We start from the raw sequence: 12,251 nt of genomic DNA, 5'->3' as shown, positions 1-12,251 counted from the left end.
CTTATATCTCTGTATTTCTGTCTTTACTATTCTTCATTTCTCATGTGAGGCCACCAGCACTCACATATAAGGAGCAAGAGAATTTTTGCTCCTATGTAGAGTTATGTCACAGCCATCAGGTTTTTTCAGCAATATTTTCTTTTGCAAATTTGAAATCTGACAGTTTCTGCTAAGAGTCATGGATGACTTGTGATGAGCTCCCAGCTTACATCCATGACAAGGAACTGGGTTAGTAAAACCTGCTATTTTAAACTATTTAAACTAATCCTAGGCTTTCTGATGAAACATTTATATTTCTAAGAGCTGTGTATGCATCTGGTATAACATGCTTATGCAATGAGAGCTTGACATAGCTCTGACTAAAGTGAAATCCTTGGTAAGTTTCTTTGTTCCAGCTGTGAGTCCATTCATGTGGATTTCCTGCCCTGACACAGCATGTTTGGGGCACGTAGACTTTTCTCAGTATCACATTCTTTTGCTCCAACGTGAAGCAATGCTGAGGCAAAATCAGTTGATCTGAGATTCTGCCAGTAAATGTCCCGAGTGGGCAGTGCATTGTTCTGCAGAGGGAGAAATGCCATCACCCACCTTGCAGACAAGTCATCCCTGACACTGGCAGATCTCTCTCAGGAACTGCACTTCCCTCCCATCCTAGCCCCCAGCTGTCTCCAAGATTCTCTGTCCAAGCAGATTGCAGGCTGCTGGCAGTGGCTTCAGCCCATCAAATACAGTCCAAAGATGTGATGAGGAGAGGAGCACTGGAGAAGCCTTGTAAGGGTTTATGGCCAGAATATCCCCCAAGAGGGGCAGCGGTGCAGGACAGATCTGGCAGTCAAGCTTACCTGGAGACAGCAAGAGCTGAGCCACTCCTCACTGGGCAGTCAGCAGGGGCAGGTAGGGATAGCTGTCTCACGCTGGAGGTCCAGGGCAATGGTCTTTGTGGACACCAGTGCTCTCAGCAGGAGAACAGCTCCAATGGAATTGAGGAGCTGGAAAGGAGGTGTGCAAAGGCCCAGGAAGTAACAGAGGCTCACCTGATGCTGCTGCAGGCCAGCAGTACAGCTTGTAAAAAGATGCACAGATCCTGAGCTGAGACTACTATCCAAGTCTAGCAAAGAAATGTACAGCAAACACCACCATGAGCGGAAAGCACGTCCCAGCTCAGTCACCGGTGAATGCTGTCCTGGGGAGCACAGACCTGCCCAGAGTGCTTCAAACGCCTTCCTAATTTGATTGTTACACTGAATTATATCCAGGAACAAATACCACTCCCCTGTCTGACACCTCAGAAAGGCAAATTGCCATGGCAGCTGGTGACTATAAGACCAGCAGCCTCTCGCTGTCCTCTGTGCATTCCACAGACTATGGAGTTCATAGCCTTCCCACCTCCTAACTGGGTCAGCTGGCTGCAGCACCATTTCTTCCCTTCTGCCATAGTCTTAACATGAGACCTCCATCCAGCTGGAATTAGGAGGGTGTGGAAGAAGAAGAGCAGGGGGAAAGATGCCAGCATTCCTGCAGAAGTCAGGATTTAATTGAGAGGGGTCTCAGTTGGGGGCAGATAGCACAGGTAGCTTTTCTGAGGTATGAAGGCTGAGATCTTTCTGGGCATTTTGATGTCTTGGAAACTGTCAGATCTTTTAAAACTGCAGTAGGCACAGTGTAATCTGCTACCCAGCTGGGAAAGCCTCTAGGATCTCAAAATATATACATTATATATAAATAGGTATGTAAGGAGATTCTTAGTTGTTGAAGCCTGCATTACGAGCATGGTCCCTATGAAACAAGTAAAGCTACATGCAGAGAATGAGATGAGTCTGCTCTTCACAGGAGTGCACTGCAAGATTTCATTTTTCCTTGGTATGTTTTGTTGTTGGTTTACAGTTTTTTTTTCCTTGCACAGACATTGCTGCAACACCTTTGCAGAAATCCAGACTCACTGTAATCCTTTGGTACCAATAGCTTTGGGGGAAACAAGGCAGCATGCTTAGTTCTACTTCTTAATCCCAGTGCCTTGATTCTCTGGCACAGCTAATATTTAGATACCTGAAAACATACTGCTGTGGGAAATCAAGCTGTCAAAACCTTTGGGGTTTTGAGGGACTTTTTTTGGTTTGTTTTTTAGCAGTAGTTCTGCCTTGTGCCGCTCTGTGTGAAATAGACCCATGCTTGAATTATAGGCAAAAATCACCAAACCAAACTAACCCTCCCCACCCCAGGAAAAAAAAAAAAAAAAAACCAAACCAAAAAAAAAAAAAAAAAAAAAAAAAAAAAAAAAAAAAAAAAACCCAAAACAAAAAAACCCCCAAAAAAACCACAACAACCACCACCACGCACACACACACACACACACACACACACACACAAAGAGGCCAGTTAAATAAATAAATAAATAAATATGTCACATGAGCCACCTCAATGAAAAAAGTCTTTTTCAGGTATTGGTGTTGTTGATTTACAGAGTCACCCAAAGTTCAGATGCAAGGAGCAGCCAAATCTAGATGTACATCTGAACCAAATTATGGCTCTTATGACCAGCAAGGTGTGAGGGAACATTGTGAGGGTCCTGGCTTCTTCTGTTGTATATTGTATTGGACCTCTGCATATTCTGGGTGCACAAACAGAGTTATGGTACAAAAAAAAAAACAGATGATCAAATTTACTATACATTTTAACAAATAGCCTGTGTAAAAGTGTTCTGTGCTGGTAGAACTAGAACTGCTGCTGACTGAGATTTGCAGTGGCACTCCTTTCTATAGTTCCCTGGACCTTCATTGAAGCAATTTTCATTTTAGCATGAGAGGAGTTTTTGGTGTAGCTCCTGTAGTGGAAACAAACTCCCCAGTAGGATTGGGGATTGAAATGTCTTCCATGTGGATGAATGGGAATAGACATCTCCAGACAATGAGGTTATTATCTTAGGAATAGGGTTACTACTCAGTAAACTGCTCCTGGCCTTAATAAATACAGGTAATTGGTTTCAGCTAATTTGTTAGCTAATTAAAAAGCAAGATGCACAGGTTTTGCACATTGGTTTTGAGTTCCTGTTTGGCCTTAGTCAGTAGTGATGAATGTGATGCATTTCATGTTTATTTGGAGTCATTTGTCATTTTTATTCTGTTAAGACAAATCCATCAGTATCATGATATTCCTTTTCCTGGCCCTCTCATGCAAAGATGTCAGTTTGAACTGACACCACTGTTAAATTCACAGTGAGCCTGTAGAGAGCGAACAATTCTTCCTCGGTGTGGTTTTTCTGGTTGGGAAGTGCAGGTAGCCACAGATGGCTGTTTTGTGCCCCAGTAAAGGATCCCTTCATCCCTCACCCTTCTGAACTGAATGAGATGAAACTTCTTTGGTCTTGTGTTGCTTTGGGATGTCCTGCAATGTGCATAGTCTCTCTAAAACTCTTCCCTTGGAGCAGCCCTGCCTGGCAGGGATCTTCTCTCGAACATGCTTTGCTCACCAGCCCTGTCTGAGCTGGAAGGCAAATATATGCACCGTATAACACAGGGGAAGTGAAAGCAGACTCTGAGCACAAAAGCAGTCAAAACTTAATCCTGTCTCTCCTCTGCCCTCCCTTTGTCCTTGTTCATAGCCGTGCCTGCCATTCCTGCACTTCCCAGCCAGCCATAATCTGAGTATTGAAAGAGAAGAAAATTCAAACCTACCTGAAGCAGGAGTTCCCGGGCAGACGCACCGACACCGGACAGTCACAACGCAGCAGCACAGGCAGCAGGCGCGAGGAGAGATGAAATGACACGTCGAGGCAAATGCTAGCTCAGCTCACATGGTCCAGCAAAACCATCGAGTAATCTAATTGCACACAGTCAGTGAGCACATCTGTCTGCACAAACAGCAGGGGCCAGACAATGCACCATCTCATCCGCCTTTGTCTTGCTGTGCTCTCGAGCTCCCGGCACAGAGCCTCTTACCCTGCAGGAGCTTCACTGCTTGTCTGCATTTGCAGTAGACTTCTAGTACAAAGGTTTTGGGAATAGGTAAGCTGCCTATCCTCTTAGCAGAGCACATTTTGCAAGTCAGGCTTACTACTGCTCCAAAGCAGAGCACTCGACAGCTCCCTTCTCCAATTAATTTCCAACAGGGACATGTACTCACCTCTGTGCAAACTATTCCTCATCAGCTGCTCAGGAGCATCAACACGGCATTCTCTTCCCTGCTCATTTATCCTCCTGCGCAGGGAAAGCAAGACATAATTAAACACGTCCTAATAGAGGACAGGCAGGCTGTGGTGGTGAAGCTGCTTTTCTTCTGTAAATATGACTAGATTTTATAGCTGACACTGGTGCAGTCGAGGCACGGATAGACATAGGGATCTGTTTTCTCACTGCAGATTAATATACACATGAGTGCACAGTAAAGTACAAATGTACACGTGCAGCTACTGTTTGCCCTGGAGGAGTGTCCAAAGGCAGCTTACAATGGGTTTTGCGAATATTTGGGCACTTGCTAGCTTTATGAACACCAAGGTGTTCCTCTCGGTGTGGGAAGTGAGGCAGCTGAAGTTAGACCCTCAGAGAGGTGTCAGGTCAGGGCAGTGTCCCTACAGCCTGGTGTCTGCATGGCCAAGGGTCTGATCCCAGCTGCAGGTGTGTCAGCGGCTAGAGGACTAAAGCAACTCCATTTGCAGGTTGGGAGCCACCTGCTCTGCCAGGCAAGTCTGACCACAGCCCCCGCTGCTGGCACAGGTGACTGGCTGGGTCAGAGAGAACAGATACATGGATCAGATCACTGTTATTATTTTTAATGCCTCCACTAAACATGTAGCATTATCATGCTCTTTATTGTGACAATATATAAACTGTTGCCAGGTACAACATGAGAAGAGAACTCATAGGGATCTAGAAAACACCTACTGTCAAGAATGACTGAAAAATATGTATGTTTATTATGGCATTAAAGAAAAAAAATGGGCAGGAAGTCTTCAAATATGTAAAAAAGGTAAACCAAAAGCAAATTCTGGTTCAGACAGGAAGGGAGTAGCTGATTCTCTCTGTTCTCTGTGCATAGGACAAGAATTAATCATCTTAGATAGCATCAGAAGAGGTGAAGATCAGACATAATGGAAGCTTTGTAGTGATAAACAGCTAAATGTGGATTAGATTGTCTGGAGAGGCTGGAATTTTCCTGATGATGGTTTTCATTGGCAGGTTAGGCATAGCTTTTTCAGCAGTTCTACAGGTCATACTGGTTCAGACTTGGTAATTTTCTAGGTCTTTTCCAGCTTTCTTTCCTATGATAAAAATAGACATATTACAGTACCATAACTTAGTTGCAGCCTGGTTGGGGATCCTGTTACACTTGACAATGATAACAAGAGGTGTTCGTCATCATTTAGAAATATGCTCATGATCTCTGCTAATTGCTATTAACATTGCAGTTTGGTTAAAATCGGGATTGTCCTGGACCATTCAGGAAGAAAAGAACATTTGTGATATTTTGTGATTCATCCTAGGCATAAAGAAAAATCATTTGATAAATGCTAAGTCTGTAACAGTTTACCTCTTGACAGGTATTTCACATCTCATGTCTTTTCTTATCATAACAAAAATTAGCTTGATGACTGTTCCATTTCTTTTTCCTTCAATGAATTATCAGGATTCTTTTTCAGAGGGCCGCAGTAGGTACCTGTTGTTCTTAATGTCTTCCTACCTAGGAGAGATTTTTAGTAGGTTTAGGTAGAACCAAGCCAGGACTTGCCTTAGAAAATCATTTTTCTTCTCACCACTAGCATCTGTGGGGTGCCACCTGGCTTTTGGGACTCTGGAATCTCCCAAAGGGGTTTAGGATTGAAAGCATCCCCATCACACTGCACTGCAAGTCTGGTTGGGAGATAATGCTAGACATCCTTGTCTGTTAGAGCCCACCAGGTCCTTTGTGAGTAATTAGAAACCAGTGGCAGTAGTACAAACACTGGCTGTCGGGGAAGGAAGCTGACCAGTGCTTCACAGCTGCAGTTTTCTTCCCACCAGTGGAAATGTCACCGTTTGTAGCCCAAAGTTTTTCTTAAGGTTCAGCCTAAGATTTTCAACTTCTCTTGCCTTGTTTTCCCTTTGGAGACTTTACTGTGTGCCAAGGTCTCCTCACTGTATGATCTGTATGTCTGGGCAAAGCAGCCTGTGCTGCTGAGCCCTCCACCTCACACTGCGTGAGCCCCAAACTCACGAAAGATACCACAGTTCTAATGTGAAGACAGGGGATTTTTTTCCCCTGTCTTTGCCATCCACAGGCATATGGAGCCTTGAAGCAGGGGTCCTTTTTAGAAGGAGCCCTGCTTCAAGCTCTACCAAGTTTTCACATCATCTCCACATCCTTTTCCTGCTTATCTTCTGGAGGCGCTGATGCGCGCACACCCAAAACTGCTCAAAAGGCCTCGAACTCCACTGCCGAGTGTTTCAAATCACCAAACACCTTTCTATTTGCTTTTGCTTAGGGTGGAGGCTCATGTTTATGTTTTGGTGCTTTGTTCAGCTGCTTACACACAAACCTTTTATGGCTGTCTTACGGGAAGGGGAGTGGCTGCAATCACCATTCCCCATGGGGTTGAAGACAGACCTTGATGGCATTACTCGAGCTGGGACAATCTTGTCTCCCCATATTGGGTCACTGGAAAGTCACCAAGACAGTTATAAAAGGACAAAGGGGCCAGAAAGCTACTGGAAATCTCCTGCCTTGCACGATGTCGCATTCCTCAGCTCCTGCAGATAGCCTTGTCTTGTCTGGTCCTTTCCTGCTACACAGCTTCTCCCAGGCTGAGGTTTTCTTACTGGGTTGCCCAGTTACCTGGCAGAGGGTAACCTAACATCTGTTTTCTGTCCTGAGACAGGTTATTACACGGTGCTTTCTGGAACCTTTCTTTTGCAGCATGTGTGGATTCTGCTTTGAATTATAATTGTATCCTGCAGTCAAAATTCTGCAAGTGTTTGTTTCTTTTCTTCCAGTTTAGCTCAGTTTCTGTTTGGGAACTACTTACAGCTTCTAGGCTGTTGCTCACACTGAGAATGCTCCTTGGCTTGAACCCCAAGCCTTTATTTAGGTTTAGGTTTTGCTATACTACTTTTTATTTTCAAAGAATATACTCTTTTCCCAGTACCTGCAGCAATCAGAAGAAAACAGGCAGCTTTATCCCTAAGCCCCTGCTTAATCGGTCTCTGTGGGCTCTGTTACATCACTGGCCAAGTTCATGACAGAAAACCATTTTTGGATACACCACAAATGGCAGTTATATCCTCAGAAGATCCTGGTCTACAAATGGTTGTAGGCTGGAAGGGTGCCAGGAGAAGTACCACATTTCCTTGCACAACTCCTTTGCTCTTCCAAAGGCCTCAGCACCTGCTGAGGACACAAAACTGGTCTGGGATGTTACGACCCCACTGAGTTCCTGCTCTGTCTCAGGGATGCGCAGACAATTGCTTTTCTCACTCTCAGGCCCTTTTCACACACACACAGCTCATCTGCAATCACTGTCCTCCCTGCTCCAGGCTGTTGGTTGTCAGTGGATTCTGAGATTTCTCCAAGCCAGGTCTTGCTCAGGACATTGCATGAGCTCATTGTCTCGAATGGTGGTTCTGCTGTGACTAAAGAGTGCAGGAGTCTGAGTTGCTCCTGGTGGTCAGCCTGAACAGACCACAGAGAGATATGCTGCACCTCTCAGCAGGCCCTGAGGTCCTTGCACACCCAGCTTGCCGTGTCCAGCATGAGGCCACCATGTCCTCCAATCAATACAGCACTTCGGGGGCAACTTGTCTTCTCTGACAGAACACAGTGGTGGATTTATGCGCCTGTATTCATACAGTACCATATTAAACGTTTCAGCTGGGCCATCTCATAGCGGAAGTAAGACTTTTTCCAGGGGCATTAGCTATGGGATCTCCAGAGTTATAGCCACATTAATCATGAATTCCCCAAGAAACTGCCCTACCCCATTAAATACACTGGCATATTTTTTAATAAGGTCACCTGCCTTGTGTCAGCTGAGATGGAACAATTCCCACTTTCATTAGCAGTTTGATCAATTTAATATCCAGCCTGCTCAGGGACTAAGCTCTAGTGATGCTGCTGTGTGTACAGAATGAAATGTTTAGTGTTTTACATCCTATTTGATTGAGTCTTAAAGCACATCATGTCTGTTGATGCCCCCCTGCTTTACTTTGCTCTTGCAAAGGTGGGTTCTTACTCTCTTTTCCTCCAGCCAGTCCTACTGTTGCCACACCAATGTGGAAAACTACATAGCCATCCGGGGAGCTAGCTGAAGCTTCTGCTTGTTCTCAGTTTCTTCTGGGACCTGACTGCTTTCATGGGAACACCAAGAGTGTGGTCCTCTTCCTGCTGGCTGCCTGGTCTTAAGTATCACATATTCCACCCTGGTTTTCGCTGCATAGACACCCAGGGTTTTTTATCAGCTCTTTGTGGCAAATCTGTTGCAGGCCACCATACCGTCCCCAGGCAGTGTGTCCCTGGTGTTCACCAACCAGCCCCTTCTGATCTGCAGTGATAAACTCTGCTGTGGCAGCAGGACCTGCCTCGTGATGCAGGGCCAGCCGTTGCGTTGGGACTTGCAGAGCAACCTCTGTGCTGTCCCTTTTACCCAGCTTTGGCAAAAAATAAACAGTCCTTTTGACTCCTCTTATGCAGCTACTCACCATAGAATTATATATTCAAAGAACAGGTTGGAAAAGACCTCCAAGATCATTGAGTCCAACCTTTGACCAAACACCACCACGCCAGCTAATCCATAGCACCAAGTGCCACATCCAGTCAGTTCTTGAACACTTCAGGGATGGTGACTCCACCATTTCCCTGGGCAGCCTATTCCAATGCTTTACCACCTCTTCAGGGGAAAAATGCTTCTTGATGTTGAACCTGAACCTACCCTATTTCAGTTAAGGTCATATCCTCTTGATCTGTCATTTGTTAACTGGGAGAAGAGGCCAACCCCCACCTGAGAACAGCCTCCTTTCAGGTAGTTGTAAAGAGTGATAGGGTCACCCCTGGGCCTCCTTTTCCCCAGGCTAAACATACTCAGATCCCTCAGCTGTTCCTCATGTGACTCTAATCCCCATTGCTCTTCTCTGGACAAACTCCTGCCCCTCAGTGTCTTCCTTGTGGTGAGGGGCCCAGAACCTAGCACAGGATTCCAGGTGTGGCCTCACCAGTGCTGAGTCCTGCAGGACAATCACTGCCCGGGTGCTGCTGGCCACACTGTCCCTGATACAGGCCAGGATGACCTTGGCCTTCTTGGCCACCTGGGCACACGCTGGCTCATGCTCAGGCATGTCCTCATGACTGCATGCCCAGGTCCTTTTCCTGTGGGCAACTTTCCAGACATCCATTCCCCATCCTGCAGAGCTGCACGGGGCTGTTGTGGCCAAAGTGCAAGACCTGGCACCTGGTCATGTTGAACCTCATTCCACTGGCCTTGACCCTTCCATCCAGCCTGTCCATATCTTCTGCAAAGCCTTCCTACTTCTAAGCAGATCAACACCCCTGTTGAATTTAGTGTCATCCCGGGATTTACTGAGGGTACACTCAATCCCCTTGTCCAGGTCATGGATAAAGATATTAAACAGAACTGTCCCCAACACTGAGCTGGGAGAAACCCCGCTATGGCCATCAAGGGGATGCAACACCATTCACCACCACAGTGGGTGACCATCCAGACAGATTCTAACCCCGCAAAGAGGGCCCCTAAGCAAGATGTGGGCTGCCAGCCTGTCCAGCATTGTGCCGTGGAAGTCCAGGTAGATAACACCTGCAACCTTTCCCTCATCCACCAGGCAAATCACCTGGTCATAAAAGGAGATCAGGTTGGTCGAGCAGGACATGTCTTTCACAAACCCAAGGCAGCTAGGCGTGATTCCCTGATTGTCCTGTCTGTGCCATGTGGTTGCACCCAAGATGATCTGTTCCATAACATTTCCCAGCACCAAGGACAGGCTGACAGGCCTGTATTTCCTCAGATCCTCCTTCCAGCCCTCCTCGGAGATGGCTTTTGTTTTCGACTAACCTCCAGTCATCTTGGATCTCCCTAGTTCACCAGGACTGATGATAAATGTTATAATTTAAAGCAGTTCGTTTTCAGCTTTCTTTCATTCAAATAGTGGTGGAAAATGCCTGTCAATGGCTCCTTTGGGTTGGGCTTTGGTCCTTTGTAACCCCGCTGATTAAGAGGACTTCTCTCTAGGCAGCAAGAAATGGCCTGAAGTGATAGGTGAGTGATCGGTATGTTTCCAAGACTGGATCAGTGTAAATATTGCAAGCCTTCTTGGGAAAAGAATGATCCCGTATTTTCACAGATAATTTTTACCAGCAGTCTTCTGTGTTTGTTACGTAATGTTTGAGGTTTGGGGGAGCAACCTGGCTAGCAGCATCTCAGGGGAAAAAAAAAAAAAAAAAAAGAGAAATATGATTAGAGGAGTGCATTAGGGTGACCATTTATTATCTACTCGATTCTGCAATCCATAGAGGAATGATAAAGCAGACTTGTGACTGTGAAAACGCTGTGAATCTACACCAGGGAAACAAACAAACCAACCACAAAAAAAAAAAAAAAAAAAAAAAAAAAAAAAAAAAAAAAAAAAGGAAAAAAAAGGCACAACAGAAAATTTCAAATAAAAGCAGGATCCACTCACAGGTGTTCTCTGAAAGGGAACCTTTCAGTCAGTACTCCATTCCCTGCCTGTGATAAATATTCGCCGCCTTTCCCGCGACGTCCCGGTGAAGCCGGCAGGTACCGAGCAGCGGTGTTGCCGTAAATAGTAAATAAGTGACTCGTTCCACCCAGCCTCCCGGCTGCTGCCCGAGCGCGGGCCCGCCTGCCGAGCCGCATTCCCGCCGGGCACAGCGCTCACACCGCACAAAGGTCCCCGCTCCCCTGCTCAAGCTGCGCTGTCGTTTGTCGCCTGTGCCACTGGATGGCAATGCTGGATAAAGTATCGCGGCCCGCAGCGGGGCGAGGAGGAGGAAGAGGAGGAGGAAGGGGGCGGCTCGCAGCGCCGGCAGAGGGACCGGGTATGGACAAGGCGAGGCAGGAGCCGGCATTGCCCTGGCGAGCCCGTGGGAAGAGCGCTCCGCTGGGACATCGCACCCTTTGCTGTAACTTTCAGCCTGAAAGGAGATGCCCGAACCGCGGGGCGCGATTTCTCAGGAGTCCGCGCTTGGAGCGCTCGAATCACGGGAAACTAGGGTTTGGTGACGAGTTTTTAAGCGTCGGAAGGGGCTGTGGGCAGGAGCGACTGGAGTCGTGCACTGGCGCGGCTTGCTACAAATTGCTCAATTTTTATATTTAAAAACTACGTACATTTTGTAAAAAAAAAAAAAAAAAAAAAAGGCTGTAAACACGGCATGGCTGGGCTCAATGACTATTCAGTGAACTCATTTGAATGTGCATAGACAGGGCTTGCTTGAACTGCTGCATCAAAGAGAAATGCTGAAATGAGTCATTTGTGAATCACGGCTTATTTTCTGTTGTTTAGCTCATCTGGAATCCCATGGTGATCAAACAGCCTTTTACAATGTGTTAATACATCGCTACTCCATGTGTTTAGCAACAGCTCTGTTCCAATAAATTGTAGGTAGTCACCCATTACAAAGAGGGAGTTTTTTTCTGCCGCGTGTAAACCGGCTGGGACGAACTCGGAGGTGAAAACATCAGCAAAATTTCGTGCTGTTCCAAACACTGTTATCCACGCTTCTTCCATTCCAATATCATACATGGCCTCTGTCTCCTTGCTTGCGGGGCACGGTTCAGCCAGGAGGGGTTGCCTTGAAGGACTAAGGCTACCGTCCTCCGGGAGGCTGGAAGCAGCAGCAGGCAAACCACTTTCCGGGCACAGGAATGAAAGGAGGGCAGGAAAAAGCCATCCTTGGCAGCAGTTTAAGGTAAGGGCCTGTTTTCCAAATTGATGACTATTCCTATCCTATGCCTTCAGCTGACTGGAGAGGTTGGACCGGACTATAAACTGTTTCAGGCCTTGGTCTGCTTAAATTTGGAGGGAACGGTAATCTTTCTTTCTTTCTTTCTTTCTTTCTTTCTTTCTTTCTTTCTTTCTTTCTTTCTTTCTTTCTTTCTTTCTTTCTTTCTTTCTTTCTTTCTTTCTTTCTTTCTTTCTTTCTTTCTTTCTTTCTTTCTTTCTTCTCTCTCTCTCTCTATTTTTTTTTTTCTTTCTTTCTTCTTCTCCTGTAACAAGCTGAATCAGTCCAGCAGGTCTGCAAAAAGTTGACAAGAGTCT

The sequence above is a fragment of the Hirundo rustica genome, chromosome 1 (assembly GCF_015227805.2).
Source record: "Hirundo rustica isolate bHirRus1 chromosome 1, bHirRus1.pri.v3, whole genome shotgun sequence".
In the NCBI taxonomy this organism is placed as follows: Eukaryota; Metazoa; Chordata; class Aves; order Passeriformes; family Hirundinidae; genus Hirundo; species Hirundo rustica.
Note: the sequence above shows the minus strand (reverse complement) of the source record.